Source organism: Lathyrus oleraceus, chromosome 4, assembly GCF_024323335.1.
Source record: "Lathyrus oleraceus cultivar Zhongwan6 chromosome 4, CAAS_Psat_ZW6_1.0, whole genome shotgun sequence".
NCBI lineage: Eukaryota > Viridiplantae > Streptophyta > Magnoliopsida > Fabales > Fabaceae > Lathyrus > Lathyrus oleraceus.
Genome location: NC_066582.1, coordinates 377847291 through 377869117, shown reverse-complemented (window position 1 = coordinate 377869117; position 21827 = coordinate 377847291). Strand labels below are relative to the sequence as shown.

At 38.1% G+C, this 21827-nt stretch overlaps 1 long non-coding RNA gene across 2 annotated transcripts; it reads right to left on the bottom strand.

The window, feature by feature from the left end:
- Nucleotides 1–8860: 8860 nt before the first annotated feature.
- LOC127075543 (uncharacterized) lies at nucleotides 8861–10588 on the bottom strand. Of its 2 annotated transcripts, none has more exons than XR_007786564.1 (3): nucleotides 10106–10588; nucleotides 9814–10020; nucleotides 8861–9490 (listed from the first exon to the last, which is right to left on the bottom strand). It is a non-coding gene; the product is annotated as an uncharacterized LOC127075543 (long non-coding RNA). The 2 variants fall into 2 exon arrangements; XR_007786565.1 differs by having other exon boundaries at nucleotides 10125–10588.
- Between the last annotated feature and the right edge of the window lie 11239 nt (nucleotides 10589–21827).

The window sequence follows — 21827 nt, the reverse complement described above, 5'->3', positions numbered from 1 at the left end:
TGAATGATTAAATACAAAATTACGTTGTTCTCTATAGGTGTATGTATGACTCAATAAAAATATTGTAAAAAACCGAACCAACCGAACCAATCCAAACCGCATTAGTTTGGTTTGGTTTGGTTTGGTTTTATTTCTAAAAATCAACCGAACCAAACCGAACCGCATGCTTTTTTCTCTTGCGGTTCGGATGATTTTTATCGTCAAAACCGCCCAAACCGCACCGCGAACACCCCTAATCAACACGCTGCTAGCCATGAGATACTTTGAAAAAATACCATCTCCAAAGCCATGAGCAGCTATCGTGCAAAACGCCAAATCCAAGTTGCAAAGGGCAGCAACATCACGGCAACAAACGCAACACAACAATAAGCCACGCCACGCGAGTGAAAGCAAAAGCAAAAGTGCAAGATGCCAAGCCGAGTAACTATATCCTGCAAAACGGCGCAGGCCAAACACGAGTGAGTTCAAGCCACAACAAGCATGAAACTAAAACAAAACGGCAACGCACAAATGGCTACAGAGCCAAAACTCAATAATATGAACGCAACAACTTCACCAAACAGCTACTAACGTAAACCAAAACGGCATTGAGAATTATAGTGAAACGCAACAACCAAATAGAAACCGCAACAGGAAAACCGCTTAAAATTCAAAAGCTACAATAAGCAACGGCCAAGCTGCAAAGCCATGAGCTCACAACATTGAAACGCGAAAATTGAAAACGAAACCAAAACGGTTAACAAGAATTCCCCAAGCAACAAAATTAAAAACATTTAAGTTCCGCTTCTTACATTTATTTTTGTCATTTACTTCACTCGTTTTATTTTGGTTTATATTTCATATCATATTGTGCATCCTAAAATAAATCTATAAATGGTTAAGACTTAAATAAAAAGTAAAAAAAGATTATAATTCCCCAAGCATGGAAAGAACTTTGAATAATGGACTTAGAGACTCATTAGGACCATTTGCAAAAGGCCTTGGATAAATATTCAACTCGAACATGGATGGAGCATCCAAGATTCAAGATAAATTGTAATCTTTTATGTGATTTCTAGTTTAGGACACAATTGCACACACACAGCTTTCTCTTGGGCTACCTGACAATGAGACCTTTTATTTCCTGCATTCCCTTGTACTTTACATGTACCCCTCACCTTTCTCATGTACGCATTTACTCGCTTTCTTTTATTGCTTGATTAGCTACTCCTTAGGCATTAGGAACGCTCACCATTTTGCAACCAATAATCAAACCCTTGATCCAACATTAAGCGGTCTTTTCTTAAATCAAAATCAATAAACAAACCCTTGATCCAACGCCGAACGGTCTTTTTCCAAATCAAACTCAAAAATACAATAAATGGAGATTAGGATCGTACGTCACGAGCCTTAAGCGATGAAGAATGGATGAGACTGGAGCTTTCCTACACTCATTCTGAATGCTTCGAACACAATACGTTTGGCTTGGTAGTTTGAGGTATTCACCTTTATCCATAGTCTTTAGTGCAATCTGATATCAATAACTCTTTCTCAAAACTTAAAAATAATCCAACTCATTCAAACCTTTTGTTTGAGCCTTAGGGTGACACAATCGAAAATCCTTCTTCAAGGTAATAAAATCAACTAAACAAACACAAACAATTTTAAACCCACGAACTACGAAAGCTCTGATTTCTCACTTCAACAAGTGGGCATATGTAGGCACGAGGATCCAAATCCTTGGCGAGCACACTAATTTAAAATCTACCTCCACTCCGCAAACCTTTGGTAAGCAAACATTCGATAAACAATACACACGTAAGCGCAAACATCCTAGATGGTTCCCATGGAGTACCATGGATGTGAGGGGTTTTAATACCTTCCCCTTGCATAACCGCCTTCTGAACCTGTTCGTGGTTGCGATGACCATTCTTTTGGGGTTTTCTCGATATTTTCCCTTTCCTTTGGAATAAATAAAAACCGTTGGTGACTCTGTATTTTTCGCGTAGCGACAGCTGGCGATTCTGTTAGGGACACCTCCCTAAGAAAGTCAAGCCTAATCTAGGTTGCTTCCTCGCATGTGTGTGGGTGCTTATCCTTTTGATATTATTTGCCTTATTTATCGCCTTGTGCTTTAAATTCCTTTGGATATCTATTACATAATTCCTTCGTTCTACGATATTGATGGATGCAACTCCGATTGCAAGTAACCTTGTGGGAAAGACTCTCCACCCGAGTCTAGAGTGTAAACTTAAGATAGGATAGGTTGAGTAGTATGAGCCATCGAGAAGCTTTTCTCGTAAGGGACGATACGAGAACCTTGTTAGAGTAGATTCTTTTGGAGATGTTGATGACCGTCGAGCTTTTGATGTAAGTGATCAAAGTCTTCATTATGATCCATGACTCTAAGGACCTTTGTAGAACATTGAACCTTCGGCCAATTAAGATTGATGGTCACGTAGTACGGGTCCCCGAGAATCTTTTCTCGCATGGGTCGGTATGAAGATCTCACTCAAAGTAGATCTTCTTGATGGAGTTGATCGGCAAGCTTTTTCCGTAAGCGGCAAACAGTCAAGGAGGTCCATGAATTTGAGACCCTTGACTAGAACCCGATGTCGATGGTCGCATAGCGCGGGTCCCCAAGAAGCTTTTCTCGTGTGGGTCGGTACGAATATCTCACCTAGAAGAGACTCATTTTGGGGAGTTGACGACCGGCAAGCTTTTGCCGTAAGCGGCAAACAGCCAAATGAATTGATGACTCTGGAGTCCCTATCTAACCCTAGACTACGACCATTGAGATCCCTGTTATGGAAAGCAATCAGTGTTATCATCCATTTGTATCTCGAACCTATGATCCTGCATAGTTGTACAAATTGTGAAGTCATGCTTATGAACCGTACATCCATGCATTCATGCATCATAAATATTCAAATATAATACTCAGGCACCATTCACATAACATCTTGCATTTCATGAGACTCACCATCACTTTGCATTTTGTCAGACAAACCACTTCCAACAAAGCTGATTGCCCAATATCTGTCTTGAACTAGAAGCATGTCGCAGATTACCATGGAAGAACTACGAAGAAATCAAGAGGAAATGAAGGTTGAAATCAACTAGCTAAAGACTCAGATGAGCCTGATCATGGAGATCCTACAGTCGATGCTGAGGAAGGAAGGCAACCCCGTGCCAATTGTTGTATCAGAAGTGGTCACTCCGATGAACATGCCTGACCCCCTTCCACCTCAGGAGCAGCCTCGCGGATTTCATCCATATCATGTACCTCCAAGGGCTCTGTATCAGCGGTCATTTCCCGTTCCCCGATCGAGGCAAAGAAACCCTGTGGCGAACCAGTATCCAAATCAGCAGCGAAACTTCGCTCAACAAAGAAGACAGGGACCAAGAAGGCCTCCAAAGCAGTTTGACCCAGTGCCCATGTCGTATGGTCGACTTCTACCTCTGTTGCTTGATAGCTCATTGGTGCAGTTGAGGGAAGGTAAGGCCCCTCAAACACCTCTTCCTCTAGATTATGATATGGATGCTAGGTGCGAGTACCATTATGGAACACCTGGACACTCAATCGAAGACTGTAAGAGCCTTAAGTACAAGATACAAGACCTGATTGATTCAAGGACTATTATGTTCACGCCGCAAGTCCTGAACATAATGAACACTCCCTTGCCTCCACAAGAGGGCACATCTGCAATGCCATGATCAGTACAAATGGAAGTTAGGGTAGATTTGGAGAGTCTACGTCTATGAGAAGAGTTTGAGAAGGGTCTCCTTGAAGATGGTCATGTTATCTGCTGTCAACCTAATAATTCCAGTCTGAGGATCTGAATAAGGCCAATTATGCCCGTAGTCATTAGTTTGGTTCAATCATGTTCATGTGTGATTTTCTTGATTGTCATTTGTAACATTCATTTGTAATAAACTCGTTTGTTTTTGAACAATAATGACATTGAAATGAATATGCATGTTTTGAATAAATTCATTCGTGTCCACGCATACTTTATCTTGTCAATATCCAACTGTTGGTTTTAAGAGGAGGATGATGAAATTAAAAACACGAAACAAAATCACTGCTTGTACGCTTTTGAATAAAAACTTGCTGATGATGTAAGGCATTGTTTCAAATACCAAACACTAGTGATATAAGGAAGATAATCCCTAGTTAACCCCTTCGAGCCAAGGAGTAGGAGTTTCTTTCTTAAATATAAAACCCTTAATCTCAGACCGGGGCAGGGTAGTCGTCAGTCAGTTTAACCAGGCATTTAAATTTCAAAAGAGGAGTGTCCCACCTGAGGATCAACCTTATCGTATCCCTCCTAAATCCTCGTTGGTTCACTAACCATCACTCCTAAATCCTTTTGGAAGAAGAGTGCTTGTATCAAACTAGCTAAACGTATGACTGGAGAACATCACGAAGAGCGGGTGGGTTAGGATAGGTTCGAGCCTTATATCCTTTCTTTCTATAAAAAACCATGAACCAGACTGCGTTACAACCCTTAAAAGACCTAATTGAAGCAAATGTTTATTTCGAAGGTGTACCATAGTCAGAACGATCGTGTTAAAACTGACTCCTCGTCAATTTACTCATATGTGTTGATATGATGTTCGTTATTAGTGATGCATTCATTATATGTCATAATTTCAGTGAACCTGTTTGGATTTCAAAACTGCATAAAAATGACATTGCATTATCATTTCCAAAAATGAACTTGTCTTACTCATGAGTAAGCATCTGACATCAAGGAATCCGCCACAATGAACGTGAATTGAGGAACTTGATGATTCAAAAGTGTAGAACGCATGAGACCTCCGTTGAGCAGGGGAAAATCACTTCTCTTTTGATCACATCAATCAGAATGTCTGAAGACTTTGTTGAACAGAAAGACAAACCGCTTCGAGATCTCATCGATCAAAAGAAGTCACTACAAGATTCAATCAATTTGAGGTAGTCAAGTCGAGATTCAGTCAATCTCTCTGAAGATCAGTTAGTCAGGGGCATTCCCTCAAAGTGCAGCCAACCAGAGGCAAAGCTACTTCAAGGCTCATACTGGGGTAGGCCACCCCAATAGCACAAGAAGTCAATCTCCCTAAGATGGTTAATCAGAGGAATAGGGTTCCCAGACATTGGGGCAGATCCGATTGAGATAATCCACGACGAAGTTGCTTCCTACCTAGTGATTGGGGAAATCCGTTCAGGTACCCAAAAAACTGGGGGCGAGACGATCCAAAGAGGTAAAGGTTCTCTCCCTGCTTTTGGAAGCTTTTCAGATCTAGCCTGGGGCATCGAAAGGTCTGCATCAGATCCACTCTCCAGCAACAGTAGAAGTCAAGATGTCGGGAAGTAATGCGAGACGCAACCCACCCTCCATATATCAAAAGCCTTGTAAACCAAGCAAACTTCCTCAGCATTCATTGCATCATACCCAAGATTGGGGCATTCATAGACCCTCATATCATTGCATCAACCTGTCATGCATAATTCATATCATTTCATTCATACATATCATTCAGCATAGCACAAATCTCTCTAATAATGAAGAATCAAGGCCAAAACTTTTTTGGCACTATTCAACTGCCCATTGTCGTTGGCATCTTTCCATAATCCACCCCGTTGGCATTATACAATAGACAATAAATGACATTTTTGACCCTTGTAAAGCTCCTAGTCGGCAACCCCGACAGGATTGTTCGAAGTCATTCCTTTTTCGCTTACCTTTCGTAAGCCTGTTGCCTCCTTCATGGAGATGATTTCATTGAGATAACTCTCCTTTCGTGAGTTTATTTTGTCGCTTGGTGCGCGAAATCAACTCTCCCCCCGTCGCCTTTCGCACGAGAAGGGTTGTCTCTGTCAAGACTATGCTTTTGATTTGTTTTGAAATACTCAATGTAGGTTTGGTGAGTCCCAAGAAGGGTAGCCATATTTCGAAAACATCATCCCCGTCGTTGTGCTTGTGCGACCCCCTGAGGTTTTCGTATCTACAGCAAAGTGCCCAATTGACATAGCCTGCCAAAGCCTAGACCTTGTTTGGAAAACATCTTGCAAAGTCCAATTCTCATTGGCAAAACCCATATCTCTCAAATTCGAAAAACCGATCAAGCAGTAATTGTCAGTGTCTATCACTTTTTTTTCAATACCCGTCGGTATTGATTTCCCTTCGCTCGTCAATTTCTATCAATTTTTCGATACCCATCGGTGTTGATATCTCTTCCCCAACCGCAGAGTTGGAGATAATCACCCTTTACTCAGTTTTAGATGCCATTACCTCTAACCCCAGAGTTGAGAGACTATCCTATACCCAATCTCATAGTTGATGTCAGTTCCAACTCCAACCTCAAAGTTGTTGCTTCTTCCTTCTTTCCAGCCTCAGAGTTATTGTCTATTTCTCTTATTCCCAACCTCAGAGTTGTCGTCTATCCCTTTCATATCCGGCCTCATAGTTGTGTGTTTCCCCTTTCCAACCTCAAAGTTGTATGTTTCCTTTTTCCAACCTCAGTGTTGTCGCCCTTTTTGCAGCCTCAATATTGTTATCCCTTTTCCAGCCTCAGAGTTTTTGTTACTTTTCTCATTAACCAACCTCAGAGTTATATGTTCACCTTTCCTTATCCCAGCCCTAGAGTTGATGGTAACCTTTCTTATTTACAGCCTCAGAGTTGTTTCCCCTTTTTCCAACCGCAGTATTGTTGCCCATTTTCCAATCGTAGTGTTGTCGCCCCTCTTTCAACCTCAGCGTTGCCCCTTTTTCCAACCGCAGTGTTGTCGCCCCTCTTTCCAACCGCAGTGTTGTCGTCCCTTTTTCCAACCGCAGTATTGCCGCCCTTTTTCCAACTGTAGTGTTGTAGTCCTTTTTTCCAACCTTAGTGTTGCCGCCCCTTTTCGAACCGCAGTGTTGTAGCCCCCTTTCCAACCTCAGTGTTGTCGCCCTTTTCAACCTCAGAGTTGTCATCGCTTATCGTATTACCCCAACCTTAGCATTGTATGTCGCATTTCCTTATCTCGACCTCAGAGTTGTTGTTCCTTTTCCAGCCTCAGAGTTGTTATCAGAGTTGTTGTTTACCGTTTATTCTCCCAACCTCGGAGTTGAGTATCTGCTTGTGTCCCAGCCTCAGAGTTGAGTAGCTACATTTTTTCCAACTTCAGAGTTGGTGTATCTCTTTCTAGCCTCAGAGCTTAGACCCCACTTTTTCCAACCTTAGGGTTGGCGATCACCTTTTTTCGACCTCAGAGTTGAGTACCTACCTTTTTACACTTTAGAGTGAATGTATCGTGTTACCCCTAACCTAAGAGTTGTTTATCTCCTTATTTCCGGTCTCAGAGCTAACAGCTATCTTTTCCAGCCTCAGAGATGAACAAATACCCTTTTCCAACATTGGAGTTGGTGAACCTTGTCACCCCTGGCCTCAGAGTTGAGTGGCTACCTTTTTCCCAACTTGCGAGTTACGGTATCATTTTCGTATCCTCCAACCTCAAAGTTGACATCTGCATACCCAACCTCCGAGTTGACGCCTACTACCTTTGTTCCCGGCCTTAGAGTCGATGTCCATCATTATACTCAACCTCAGAGTTGATGCTTACCCTTTCTCCGGTCTCAGAGCCGATGTTGATCGCATTTTGTTTCCAACCGCGGAGTTGAGAATAACCAGTTGTACCCCAGTTGCAGTATTGAGGTCAGGATGTTTTAATCCCCAACAACCAGTGTTGCTCTTGCTGCTGTCCCCAACCTCAAAGTTGTCGACCAACGATTTACCTTCTATTTGCCTACTGTTGTCCTCAGTAAGGTCATCCTTCATCCCGAATCCTAGGATTCGCTTGGCAAAGCATTCCAAAAAAAAGACAATTACCAAGAAGATATTCCCCAGCGAAAAATTCTTTCTCGGTGCCTTCACAAAAAGTTGTTAGTAGAGATAAAATGAAAAATAATCAATCATACTGCATTAGCATATTGCATGCGTCAAGCATATCTAACCACTCATATACCCATTTACCATATGACATTCATGTTCACAGCAGCTGCTCTGCGCAAAGACATGCCTGTTCATCCCATATCCTAGTAAATATCTCTCTTTGGCCTATCTTTGCATAGCTTTCCATTTGTTCATGGCGGGCAAATTTCCAGTATTCTAGTATTTAATCCTCTCCTACCTTGATTGTCTGGAAGTCGTTGCTATCCATACATTTAGGTCCGAGAAGATTAAATAGGGGCAACTGTCATACCCTGAAATTCACCTTACCCTTCACATTGATCTTATAGGTCACTAACCCTGCACATTTGCATATCATTTTCATCCATTCCTTTCATTTGAATAAGCATGATTCAATTCGATTCACAAGTCGTGTCGGTTGGATTCAATAATCCATTGTATATACAATCATCATCTCGTAACCATGTCAATAATTGTTCCAATTAATTCTAACTTCGTGTTGATTTCAATTTCAAATTAACTTTTGAAGTTTAGATTGATTCTTGAGGGTAGATTTTATTTGTGGAATTTTAATTGACCTTTGAGTTTCTGATTAATTGTAGAAGTCATTGCGTCATTTTGAAAGTCGATATTTCGGTGTCAATAATTTTGGATTTTTAATCTTGGTTAAACCCATTCATTCTTGTTAAGCCCATTTAACCTTTTAATTTTTTCCAATCCAAATATCCATTTGACTAAATCCAAATGTTCACTATCCATAATCCACTTGGTTATCCACCAAATCCATTTTCATAACCATTACTCATTTCTAATCCATAATTCTTAACCATTCTATCTTTTTTTTAATCCAAACCATTAACCAATTCCTAAAATCATTTTGTAATCCATTTAGCTTACTCCATATCCACATTTTTAAAAAACCAATTTCTAAATCCAACAAGCCCAATTCTTAAATCCATTTTTATATAACCCAATTAATCCCCTTGGCCCACATCCATAACAGCATGATGCAGGAAACACATCACAATGCCAAAATGACGTAAAAGAAAAGACAAAAATAAGGTGCGGTTGCAAAAGCCAAGTACAACACGTGAGTAAAACGCAGTGGAAGTAAGTTGTAGCTGCAAAATATTGAAAACGCATCGGAAGTACATAGCAGAGGGGTACTTCACTAAAGCTGCTACAAAAGCCATCTGCAAACGGGAAGAACGCGATGAAGTAAGCCGAAAAGCTGCGAGATAAAACGCGAACCAACCAACACGTCAATAGCCAAAGCTACACAAGCCAACAACTTGAAGCGCTTATAAAAATCAAAACAACAGCTCAACCTACATCTAAACTCAACCACAACCATCAAACCAAACCACATCAATGCGCTGCTATCCATGAGACAATTCGAAAAAATACCATCTCCAAAGCCATGATCAGCTACCGCGCAAAACGCCAAATCCAAGTTGCAAAGGGCAGTAACAACACGGCAACAAACGCAGCACAACAATAAGCCACGCCACGCGTGTCAAAGCCAAAGCAAAAGCACAAGATGCCAAGCCGAGTAACTTCACCACGTGCAAATATCCTGCAAAACAGCGCAGGCCAAACACAAGTGAGTTCAAGCCACAACAAGCATGAAACTAAAATGAAACGGTAACGCACAAACGGATACAGAGTCAAAACTCAACAATATGAACGCAGCAACTTCACCCAACATCTACAAACGCAAAGCAAAATGGCATTGAGAATTATAGTGAAACGCAACAACAAAATAGAAACCGCAACAGGAAAACGGCTTAAAATTCAAAAGCTGCAATAAGCAACGGCCAAGCTGCAAAGCCATGAGTTCACAACGTTGAAACGTGAAAATTGAAAACGAAACCAAAACGGAAAATGAAATCAACTCACCAGAATTCAGTTTGAGAGATATAAATACGCGATTAGAGTTGGATTTTGGGGTCCTTCTTTTTCTTCTTCCCGCTCTCGATTCCCTTTCTTCTTCAATCTTCCCGCGTCTCGAATCTTTATCATCCTCTCCTTAATTTCTTCAACATCCTCCCATTGCCACGACATTTGTTCGCATCAGCTCAACCGTAGAGTTTCGGAGTATTCCACCTTCAAACGGAAGTAGTATAACAACGTCATAATTCCAATACAAAGCACCGAAAAATCACGGAGAGTAACGGAAACAGAAGCATACTCGTGTAGCAAAAGCAAACCGCATCAGAGAGGATCAAAGGATCGGAGTTGTGAATCATTTGAGTCTCGAACTCTTCTTTGCCACCGCCAGTAGAGTTTTCTCCTTTTCATCTCGTTATTTCGTCTGTTGTGGTGTGAATCGCGTTAGATTTTGTTTTCGTGTTTCCATTCGCCGTTAGATTCGTTCCGTTGTGGAATCAAATCGCGTTAATTTGTACTCGGAAGGAGGAGTTTGTCATTTTCGTGTTTGAGAGAGGCGTGAAGGAGGTGGAGGACGCTCTTCAAGTCCAGATTTCCGCCGCCGGTGGCGAAAGCCGGCGCGGCAAGGTTCGTTGTCCCGACCTGGTTCTTCTCCATGTGAATTCGTTAGCGTGATGTGAGGAAGATGAGAGAGCTTCTTCCATAGGTTTATCCTTGGGCTTTCACGTTATGCCTAAGTGTGATAGTTATTGTTTGCACCCCCTCCATTGTCCAGGCACTCTCCCAGAGTGGGCTTGGAACCGGCTCAGGCCCATGCTGGTTGGAGTTCGGATTGTTGTTTAGAGTTTAGATAATTGTATTATTTGTTTTAGAATTAATTTTGGTAATATTGTTTTAAATGTTAGAATTAATTTTGGTAATATTGTTTTAAATGTTAGAATTAATTTTAGACTTTGTTCTTAGCATAATCTTTAGAATTTTTTTAGCTTTTATTTTGTAGATATTTATATTTTTGACATTGATATTTTTTATATTTTTGGATATTTAAGTTAGATATGAATTCTAGTCATTATAATAGTAGAATTGTTGATATTTGATTGCTTATTTTTATTTTCAATTCTCTTATACTCTTGTAACTAACTACTAGCTTCTAACAATTAACTCCTAACACTTTTAATTTTCGCAATTAACATCTAACTCTCTACTATTTCGCATCTAATTCTTAAATTTCCGCATTCTAACTTCTAACTTTTAAGTTTCGCTTCTTGCATTTATTTTTGTCATTTACTTCACTCGCTTTATTTTGGTTTATATTTCATATCATATTGTGCATCCTAAAATATATCTATAAATGGTTAAGACTTAAATAAAAAGCAAAAAAAGATTATAATTCCTCAAGCATGGAAAGAACTTTGGATAATGGACCTAGAGACTCATTAGCACCCTTTGCAAAAGGCCTTAGACAAATATTCAACTCGAACATGGATGGAGCATTCAAGATTCAAGATAAATTGTAATCTTTTATGTGCTTTCTAGTTTAGTACACAATTGCACACACACGGCTTTCTCTTGGGTTACCTGACAATGAGACCTTTTATTTCCTGCACGCCCTTGTACTTTACATGTACCCCCATCCCCTTTCTCATGTACGCATTTACTAACTTTCTTTTATTGCTTGATTAGCTACTCCTTAGGCATTAGGAACACTCACCATTTCGCAACCCATAATCAAACCCTCGATCCAACATCAAGCGGTATTTTCTTAAATAAAAAACAATAAACAAACCCTTGATCCAACGTCGAGCGGTCTTTTTCCAAATCAAACTCAAAAATACAATAAATGGCGATTAGGATCGTACGTCACGAGCCTTAAGCGATAAAGAAGGGATGAGACTGGAGTTTTCCTACACTCATTCTGAATGCTTCGAACACAATACGTTTGGCTTGGTAGTTTGAGGTATTCACCTTTATCCATAGTCTTTAGTGCAATCCGATATCAATAACTCTTTCTCAAAACTTAAATACAATTCAACTCATTCAAACCTTTTGTTTGAGCCTTAGGGCGACACAATCGAAAATCCTTCTTCAAGGTAATAAAATCAACGAAACAAACACAAACAATTTTAAACCCACGAACTGCGAAAGCTCTGATTTCCCACTTCAACAAGTGGGCATACGTAGGCACGAGGATCCAAATCCTTGGTGAGCACACTAATTTAAAATCTACCTTCACTCCGCAAACCTTTGGCAAGCAAACATTCGATAAACAATACACACATAAGCGCAAACATCCTAGATGGTTCCCATGGAGTACCATGGATGTGAGGAGTGCTAATACCTTCCCCTTGCATAACCGACTTCCGAACCTGTTCGTGGTTGCGATGACCATTCTTTTGGGGTTTTCTCGATATTTTCCCTTTCCTTTGGAATAAATAAAAATCGATGGTGACTTTGTATTTTTCGCGTAGCGACACCTAATACATGCATTTATCAATTATTACATTTCATCATGCATCATTTCATGCGAGGTGGTGTTTTACGCCAGTAACCAAAGGCATGCCTTCAACATAAAATGCATCAACACAAAGCATGCATTCATGACATAAGCCAGGATTTTGTGACCACTCACGGAAATCTAGATGAATTCATAAAAATCGATTACAATTCTCTAGTGAGTTTTTATCTCAGCAGGACTCTTATTGGTTCCCTCAATAAGTGATCTCCCCATAGATTCTCCTTTGAAGGTTTTCTCCAGTAAGATTTCTCCCCTAGTAAGTCCTTTTTGGAATCTTTCCCAGTGAACAGTCGTCTTAAGCGTTCCTAGTCAATCCTCTAGTTGACGACGATCTTCCTACCTTGATCTAAGCATCAACTCTCGAGTTGACGAAGATCTCCTTTTCCTTGATCTAAGCATCAACTCACGAATTGATGACAATCTCTTTATCCTTGATCTAAGCATCAACTCTCGAGTTGAAAGTGATCCCCTTATCTTGATCTAAGCATCAACTCTCGAGTTGACGATGATCCTCTTACCTTGATCTAAGCATCGACTCTCGAGTTGACGATGATCTCCTTATCTTTAATCTAAGTATCAACTCTTGAGTTAATGGTGATATCCTTACCATGATCTAAGCATTAACTCTCGAGTTGATGGCGATCTCCTTCTTCTTGATCTAAGCATTAACTCCCGAGTTGACGACAATCTCTTTATCCTTGATCTAAGCATTAACTTTTGATTTGGCAACGATCTCCTTATCCTTGATTTAAGCATCAACTCTCGAGTTGACGATGATCCTCCTTACCTTGATTTAAGCATCAAATATCGAGTTGATAGCGATCCTTGTTACCCTGATCTAAGCATCAACCCTCGAGTTGACGATGATTTTGCTTCCTATCCTGATGTGCTCTTAGTTTTTCATTATTTCTTTCCATACCTCAATGGACAAAATTGGGGTCCTTTTTGCATTTAATCATCTTCCACCATAAATGTATGAAGGTCTTTGTCATTTATACTCTCGAGTTAAAGGTAATTAAATAGGGGCAGCTGTCATACCCCAATTTTCTCCAGGTATTTTTTAAGCAGCCAACTTTGTTTTGTTGTGCTCAAAATAACAGTACAGTTTTGTAGACAAATCGATTGAAGCAATTTTCAATCGCGTGTAAAATCAATGAGCGTTTTTTTTTAGTTTAAGCCTCTGACTGTATGATTTATTGAATGATATTACGCGTAGGTTTGTTTGGTGCTCTTTTTTTTCGCATTCATGTTTTATTAAGTTTGAGTTTTTTTATCTTGGTACTTTTAGCTGCGATAAATGATTTGCGACTATATGTTTTACTGAACAATATTACACATAGGTCAGTTTGGTGTGCTCTTCTAATTTTTTCTCATTTGTGCACCTTCGCATTTCATTTGGTTCGAATCTTTTTCATCTGAGTCTTTTAGTCGCAATAATGACCTGGAATTGTTTTTTACGTCATTGTGCGTAGATGAATTTGGTGTGCTTGTATATTTTATTTTTTTACATTTCGAGTGCGCTCGCTTTTTATTTGACTTAAATTCCTTTACATTTTAATAATAAATATTTTGTTCATTTTCTATCGATTCACAAAATCCATACAAAAAAATTTAAAAATCAAGAAAACATTTTATTTTTGTATTGGAATCAAGGACATTATTATTTTTAATTGCACTTAATATTATCATTATTTGCTTTTTAAATATAATTAAGTATTAAACCTAATTCTTGTATGTAAAACACACAAAAATGTGAGAAGGCAGTAGCCATTGTTCCTCATAATACTTCAAATCCCCCCAACAATTCCATACCATCACACAGACACAAAAGTTCACACAAAAGAGGGTCACCTCTATTTTTCCCTTCTCTCTCACATGTTTCTCTTGGCGAGAAGAAAAAAAAGATGAATAGTAAAAAATAAGGATCGTTTTCTTGCAAGCTTCACTTTTATGTACAAAACTCTTCTCACAAATCCCTAACTCACAATATTAATACCAAGATCCAACCTCTCTGTTTCATCACCCATATTTCAATTTAGAACCAGAACCTAATTCCATCCCACCATTCCCAACCACACTGGTACCTTCCTGCCCACATACATTCAAAGCAAACTAGAAACACCACCATAAAATAAATTTTTCCCTTTTTCAGTAACCATGAGTACAACCTAAAATCCACAACCATATTCATCAATTTTAACCATTCAAACATCTTCCAAAACCTTCATCCACATCAATAGCAATACACAAAACTAATTGAAACCGAAATGAAAAAGCAAAGTAGAACGTAGAACGAAAGAATCGTAGAAACAAACTCGACCACTAACTCGCGCCTTCGCTCATAACACGATCTTCATGCTGACCATCACGCCTCACAAAATAGAAAATTGTACGCCATTCTCTACGGCCGCGTGTATCTTCACACACAACCATAATGTGTAGATTCGACCAAGCTCTGCGGCAGTCACTGTTCAAGTTGCACTGCCCATCACCCTATTTTTGTCGCTAGTAGCCCTTTTTTTCTTTTGTTTTCCATAGTTTTCTTTAAATACAGATAAGGTTGAGAAGCTTTTATATTTTGTTGTTTTTTTGTTGTAAAAGAAAAAATATAAGATAAATGCTTTTAATGTTCTGCCATTAGAGAATGAGAGAGATCTGAGAAGTTTTAGAAAATGAAAGAGAGAGTGAGAGGATGACCGAAAGATGAGGGAAATATGGATCTGACTTTGTTTTCTTTCTTTTTGTTTTTATTCCTTTTACTTCTTTTGTTTTTATTTTTTTAAAAAGGGGTTGCCATGTGGCACCAATTTATTGGTGTTGGATCTTAAATATGGAGGGATCTGGTGCAGGATCCCCCATCGTTACCACCGTGGGCATGCGCATGATCACCATTTGATTTTGGTCATGAGGCCCAGAAAGCCTTAATCATGAGATTTGATTAAGATCGTCGAATCTCCATCCGACGTTCAGAAACCCAGGTTTCTTGTTTGTCCTTTTTTTGGCTTGATGGGCTTGTAATTTTTGGGCCTTCACAAAAAGGCTTTCTATCTTTTTGTTAACTTCTCACCCCCTATTTAGTCTTGCACCCTCTTTCCTTTACTTCTAGTTTTTTTTTGTTAATTGTTTAATTAATTCTTTGATTATTAGTTTTTTTATTTATTTATTAACATGAATTGATATGCACTAACTTTTGAGACTTATGCATTTCCTTCAAAATTCCTGAAACAACTTTGTTAACTTTTGGAATATTAATTCTTTTGTGACTCAGAGGAAGTAATCTGCCTTATAATTGAAAGAATGACAGAAGTTGATACATGCATATAAAATAAACGAGACTGATATGAAATAAAGGAGAAATAAGAAACGGAATTAAGTAGAAGGGGCACCACACTCTTTCTAATCCAAGAGAGAATGATAAGCCTATGGATGAGGATCACCACAAGAAAAGGATTTCTTGATAAGATCAACTTTGGTCCAATCCAGAACCTAAGAGCAAATACTCTCACTTACACAATGTGTAAACTTGCCAAAATTCATTGATCCAAAAAGAAGATACATGCCTCCTTTATATAGGAATGGCTTAAGATGATGAAATAAGTAAAAATTAACTCCTAAGAAAACAAAAGGATTTCAGCCACTAATTATCATGATAGTGGGATGAGTTATTACAAAGAAAGTGCAAAATAAAGAAGAGATAGTGGGGTTCTTGAAAGGGCAGAATAATGACAATTCTTTATTTACCACTTCTCTTGCAATTTTCGTCCATTATAGTGTGGTTATTGGTATTTCCTTTATTTTTATTTATTTATGCATTATTGGGCCTTTTATCACATGCTTGGATGATAAGAATAAACTTGGGCTCTTTTTCTTCAATCTGGCCCATGCATTCTATTGACTTGATCATGAAGTGAACTAAAGCATCATTGACTCTTCTTGCACGTGCCCTTGTCATAGGACCTCCTAAGCTTTGCATTGTATCATTTATGTCTTGGATTACGTCCTCATCATTCCCTCCTTCTTGAAAAGAATTTGACCTCGAATTTAGACCATCATCACCTACATCAAAAGGAGATAAATCAGCCACATTAAAAGTAGTACTTACCCCATACTCACCTGGATGTTCTATTTTGTAGGCATTGTCATTGATCCTTGAAAGTACTTGAAATGGTCCATCTCCCCTAGGTTGAAGTTTGGACTTCCTTTGTGATGGGAATCTCTCTTTTCTCATATGTATCCAAACCCAATCCCCGGTTTCAAAAATAACTTTCTTTCGCCCTTTGTTTGCACTTTTTGCATAACTTTTATTTTTCTTTTCAATTTGCAATTTTACTTGTTCATGCAATTTTCTCACAAATTCAGCCTTAGCTTTCCCATCTTTATGCTTCAAAATAGATGTGTTAGGCAATGGTAACAAATCAAGAGGTGTTAAAGGATTAAAACCATACACAATCTCGAAAGGTGAATGTTGTGTAGTGCTATGGACAACCCTATTGTAAGCAAACTCTACATGAGGTAACCATTCCTCCCACATTTTTAAATTCTTTTTAAGAACAATCCTAAGAAGAGTAGAAAGAGTTCTATTTACTACTTCAGTTTGTCCATCTGTTTGGGGATGACAAGTAGTGGAAAATAATAACTTTGTACCCACTTTTCCCCACAAAGTCCTCCAAAAATGGCTTAAGAACTTGGAGTCACGATCAAAGACAATGCTCCTTGGTAAGCCATGTAGATGCACCACTTCCTTAAAGAACAAATCAGCAACATGACACGCATCATCCACCTTTTTACATGGAATAAAATGTGTCATTTTTGAAAACCTGTCCACAACTACAAAAATAGAATCTTTGCCATTCTTTGTTCTAGGCAGCCCCAAAACAAAGTCCATGGAAATGTCAATCCAAGGAAATTCAGGTACAGGCAAAGGAGTATACAAACCATGAGGCATAACTTTTGATTTAGCCTTTTTACACACAATGCATCTTTCACAAAGCTTTTGGACATCAATTTTCATGTGAGGCCAATAAAAATGTTCTTTTAAGAATTCTAGAGTTTTAGAAACCCCAAAATGACCCATTAGTCCTCCCTCATGCGCCTCTTTTACAAGTAATTCTCTAATGGAACCTTTAGGCACGCATAGTTTTTTTTCTTTAAATAAATAGCCATTGTGCCTAAAATACCCATTGAAGGCAGTATGCTCACAAGCTAAAAAATTTGAAGAAAATTCAAGGTCACTTTTATACAAATCTTTAATATGCTCAAGACCAAAAGCTTTTGTTTCAAGAGTAGAAAGCAAGACATGTCTTCTTGAGAGTGCATCTGCCACAACATTAGATTTACCTTTCTTATGCTTGATTACATAAGGAAATTGTTCAAGAAACTCAACCCACTTGGCATGCCTCTTATTCAACTTACCTTTACCCTTCAAATGTTTCAAGGATTCGTGATCACTAAGAATGACAAACTCTTTGGGCAGCAAGTAATGTTGCCAAGTTTGTAGAGCTCTCACCAAGGAATACAATTCCTTATCATATGTAGAATAATTAAAGGCAGCCCCTTTTAGCTTTTCACTAAAATAAGCAAGTGGATGACCTTCCTGCAACAAAACAGCTCCAATTCCCACATTAGATGCATCACATTCAATTTCAAAAGATTTAGAAAAATTAGGCAATGCAAGAATTGGTGCTTGGGTGAGCTTTTCCTTTAGGGCAGCAAAGGCTTGCTCTTGTTTTTCACCCCATTTAAAACCAACATCCTTTTTAACGATTTCATTGAGGGGTGCTGCCAAGGTACTAAAGTCCTTCACAAACCTCATATAAAAACTAGCCAAACCATGAAAGCTTCTTACCTCACTTACATTTTTGGGAGGAGGCCACTCTCGAATGGCTTTCACCTTTTCCTCATCAACGTGGACTCCTTTAGAGCTCACAATGAAACCTAAGAAAATCACATGATCGGTGCAAAAGACACATTTTTCTAGGTTGGCATACAAATTTTCATATCTTAGCACTTGCAAAACAGCCCTTAAATGAATGCAATGATCATCTAAGTTCTTGCTATAAATCAAAATATCATCAAAATACACAATAACAAACTTACCCAAGAACTCCCTTAACACATGGTTCATTAGTCTCATGAAAGTACTAGGTGCATTAGTTAATCCAAAAGGCATAACCATCCACTCATACAAACCATATTTTGTTTTAAAAGCAGTTTTCCATTCATCCCCTTCCCTTATTCTAATTTGGTGATATCCACTTTTCAAATCAATTTTAGAAAATAAGCATGCACCAAACAATTCATCAAGCAAATCATCTAGTCTAGGAATAGGATGCCTATATTTAATGGTAATATTGTTAATGGCCCTACAATCAGTGCACATCCTCCAACTACCATCCTTTTTAGGGACTAGAATAATAGGGACAGCACAAGGACTTAAACTTTCTCTTACCCATCCTTTACTTATCAATTCAGCAACTTGCCTTTGTATCTCTTGAGTTTGTTGGGGATTGCTTCTATATGCTGGCCTATTAGGCAAAGATGCTCCTGGATTGAGATCAATATGATGTTCAATTCCTCTTATAGGTGGTAAACCACTTGGCACTTCTTTCGTAAACAATTCTTTAAATTCCTGCAAAAGAGACTCAACACAATTTGGCAAAAAAATTTCATTAGAAATAGTGGTTAGCAAAGGCACCTCCTTGCAAAAGAGCAAGTACAAAGGCTGGTGTGACACAATTGCTTTTTTCACATCTCTTTTTTTTGCAATTAAACTTTATTTCTTTTCTCTTTTATCATTCTTTTTCTTTTCATTCTTTTCTTTTTCTTTTTCTTTTTCTTTTTCTTTTTCTTTTCTTTCTTGATCATATTTTTCTCTCATTTTTCTTTGATCTTCTCTCACCTCACTAGGATTTAACGGTACAAGGTTGATCTTTTGATCATGATACATAAAAGAGTACTTATTGGAGTACCCATCATGATTGGCTTTTCTATCAAATTGCCAAGGTCTACCTAATAACATATGACCAGCTTCCATTGGTACTACATCACACAACACTACATCCTCATATTTTCCAATTTTAAAACAAATCTCAACTTGTTTATTAACAAGCATTTCTACACTTTCATTAAGCCATTGGAGTTTGTAAGGCTTAGGGTGAGGTTTTGTTTCCAATTTTAGTTTAGAAACCAGACGCGTGCTTGCAACATTTGTACAACTTCCTCCATCAATTATTAAAGAACAAACCTTTCCTTGCACAAAGCAACTTGTATGAAAAAGGTTTTCTCTTTGACTTGTATCCTCCTCCTTTATTTGGCTTCCCAACATTCTTCTCACCATGGGTAAATCTCCACTAGATATTTCTTCTTCAAACTCCTCATCATAATCACCATCCTCCTCTTCAACAATTTCTTCATTTTCTTCCATAAGCATAGTTCTCTTTGTTGGACATTGAGATGCAATATGTCCTTGGCCTTGACACTTGAAACACTTAACACTTTTGTTAGTTGAAACACTTGAAGAAGAAGATGTAATAGTTTAACCTTTGTTTTCAACTATGGCTTCCTTAGATGATGAAGCACCCTCCTTCTTTGTTTTGTCCTTCCAACTTTGAGAATTGAAAGTGGTGGAATTTCACCTTGCTTGGCTCTTTCTTTTGAGTTGTTGTTCCACTCTGATAGCTTGGTGTACCAATTCATCCATTTCAACATAGTGATGAAGTTCCACTATGTCACTAATGTCATGATTTAGACCATGGAGAAACCTAGCCATAGTTGCTTCATCGTCCTCCTCTACATTAGCTCTAATTTTGAGAACTTCCATCTCCTTGAAATATTCTTCAACACTTTTAGAACCTTGAGTGAGTCTTTGCAATTTGTTGTGCAATTCCCTATGATAATAGGAAGGAACAAACCTTCTCCTCGTGATTCTTTTCATCTCTTCCCAAGTATCAATTGGTCGTTCTGCATACCTCCTTCTATCTTTGGTCAATTGATCCCACCAAACTAAGACATACTCCTTGAACTCAATAGAAGCAACCTGCACTTTTTCAAGATTAGAATAATTGTGACAATTAAAAATTTGTTCAAGTTTAGTCTCCCATTCTAGATATGCCTCCGGGTCACTCTTCCCAATAAAAGTTGGAACTTTAATTTTTATGCCCCTCAAATTATCTCCCCCTTGTCTCCTTCTACGTCTTCTTTCCTCCTCATCACCACTACCATCATTAGAATTTTGGGGCCTCCTTTCCAACTCATCAATTCTTTGTTGAAGTTGTTCACCTTGTTCTCTTAATAATCTTTCAAAATTGTCACGCATGGCTGCGATCTGAACAATTAAAGCTGTTGTTCTAGGTGAAGGTGGACTAGACATAATTGTGAAATATTTGTGAAATTATGAACAAGTGTTTAAAATTGGACCTCACCACTCTACTCACGTGTTTACACTCAATCACTCGTGTTTCACTCAATTTTTTTTTGGCTTTTTTTAATAATAAAAAAACACACTGTCTTTTACCACTCAATTTTCTCTTTTAGTTCTTTAGAGAAACCAAAATGAATTAACATAAAGAAATCAATTTCAGATGATAATCAACACACAAAAAACTTAAAAAAAACAGCAAACAAAAAAAAAGACTCTAAAACAAAGGAAACCGGGAGAATTTTAAGAGTGTGGCAAGAAAAAAAATAGAATTTTTTTTTGAATCACAATCTTTAACAATCAGATCCCTTTTTTTTAATTTTTTTTTCTTATACCCTTTTTTTTCAAATTTTTTTTTATAATGATAAATGGATAATAATGAAGAACAAGAATATAGACAATTTCCCATATTTCGGCCCTTTTTTTTTTTGGAATATGCTCTGATTACCACTTGATATGCACTAACTTTTGAGACTTATGCATTTCCTTCAAAATTCCTTAAACAACTTTGTTAACTTTTGGAATATTAATTCTTTTGTGACTCAGAGGAAGTAATATGCCTTATAATTGAAAGAATGATAGAATTTGATACATGCATATAAAATAAACGAGACTGATATGAAATAAAGGAGAAATAAGAAACAGAATTAAGTAGAAGGGGCACCACACTCTTTCTAATCCAAGAGAGAATGATAAGCCTATGGATGAGAATCACCACAAGAAAAGGATTTCTTGATAAGATCAATTTTGGTCCAATCCAGAACCTAAGAGCAAATACTCTCACTTACACAATGTGTAAACTTGTCAAAATTCATTGATCCAAAAAGAAGATACATGCCTCCTTTATATAGGAATGGCTTAAGATGATGAAATAAGTAAAAATTAACCCCTAAGAAAACAAAAGGATTTCAGCCACTAATTATCATGATAGTGGGATGAGTTATTACAAAGAAAGTGCAAAATAAAGAAGAGATAGTGGGGTTCTTGAAAGGGCAGATTAATGACAATTCTTTATTTACCACTTCTCTTGCAATTTTCGTCCATTATAGTGTGGTTATTGGTATTTCCTTTATTTTTATTTATTTATGCATT